This window comes from Arachis ipaensis, chromosome B08 (assembly GCF_000816755.2).
Source record: "Arachis ipaensis cultivar K30076 chromosome B08, Araip1.1, whole genome shotgun sequence".
Lineage (NCBI taxonomy): Eukaryota > Viridiplantae > Streptophyta > Magnoliopsida > Fabales > Fabaceae > Arachis > Arachis ipaensis.
The window spans coordinates 85,492,433-85,493,910 of record NC_029792.2 but is presented as its reverse complement, the minus strand read 5'-3'; the positions used below and the strand labels follow the sequence as shown (position 1 = coordinate 85,493,910).

Here is a 1,478-nt window from a genome sequence, read left to right as displayed (position 1 = left end):
AAATGACAAAATCAACAGGAAATATGAATTCTCCCACCTTCACTAACAAGTTCTCCACAACCCCATTGGGTATTCTGAGTGATCTATCCGCCATTTGAATTGACATTCTGGTGGCTTTGACTTATTCTATCACGAGCTTTTTGATTAGTGAAAAAGGCATCAAATTTATGCTGGCACCTAAGTCACAGAGAGCTTTTTCCAAGGTCATATTGCCTATGGTGCATGATATGATGAAGCTCCCATGATCTTTGAGTTTTGGTGGGAGTCCTTTTTGGATTACTGCGCCGCACAGTGTAACGTCCCGTCCAGCAAAATACCTTGCTTAAGTCAGGGTATTTCTACTAGAAAGAACATTACGTAACCTTCTCTAGTATTAACTACTTAATTATCGAGCCCTTGTATCGAGTTCACGTTTCAGTTTTAAGAAAATTCCAGAAAATTTTGTTTTTTATTCATTAAAGTTATAATTCAAACATTCACAAATAATAATAATCACATAAATATTATTGATAATAATTCTTATACAAAAGAGACAAAATAAAACTCAAATACAATATACTAAACCTACCCCTCTATGTAAAATAAAATCACAAAGGACAATAGCGAGGGGACTCTATGAAAGCAATTAAGACCATAAAGAAAGCCTACTGATCGCTCGCAGCTTCAAATTGTGTCTTCAAACCTGTCGCTAAAATGGTGAAAAATTTGGGATGAGAACCAACCCACATGTTCTCAGTAGAGGTCGAGAATGCCGTGAAAGTAAAGAATAAAGCGCAAATAGTTAATTTCATTTGGAGACATTGAAAAGAAAACTACTTTCATTCGCAGTATTCATCGCTCGCCTTATATAAACTTCTTCTGAAAACCAATGGCTCAACTTTCTAAAATCTAAAACCTTCTTTAGAAGCATCAATTAATTATCCAAAATCCTAAACCCATATTTTACTTTATATATGCCTTAAAAGTTTTCCTAGACTGTATGAATGACTAATTTGTTCCAAGCATAGGTTCATTAAGTCTATACCGAACCAGCTTAATCTTTCATACTTTACTAAACCTCAAACACAAACCAATCACGGCCTTAGGCCCAAGCAATTCAATCAACACCCAATTCACTACAACCCAGCCAATCAGATACAAACACAAGTAAAGAGATTCAAACACAATCAAGAGCAATTAGATCAAGTATAGCAATTAGCAGTTAAACAGAATTATTCACATAGGCAAACCAATTACAATATACACACCCAAACAATGTCACATAGATGCATATGATGAATGTCTAGTCCTAGTACAGGCCATGAGCTCATGTGTCAGTTGGCTGCCCGCAATCCCGACATTTATCCGGTCACGAGTAATCCCGATTTTCCGAACACGATTTTCTGTTCCAAAATAAATGCGCATATGATAATAGCCTCTCATTTGAGACAGCCTCTGCTTACTGCAGGAAAATATATATATACTCTGCTCTGGTCTGG

At 36.2% G+C, this 1,478-nt stretch overlaps 1 long non-coding RNA gene across 1 annotated transcript in view; it reads right to left on the bottom strand.

Annotated features, from left to right (window-relative positions):
- LOC110265954 overlaps positions 636–1,478 on the bottom strand; it is a 3,711-nt gene continuing 2,868 nt past the window's right edge. The window contains exon 3 of the long non-coding RNA XR_002352659.1: positions 636–688. This is a non-coding gene — a long non-coding RNA (uncharacterized LOC110265954). The remainder of the gene's footprint in view (positions 689–1,478) is intronic.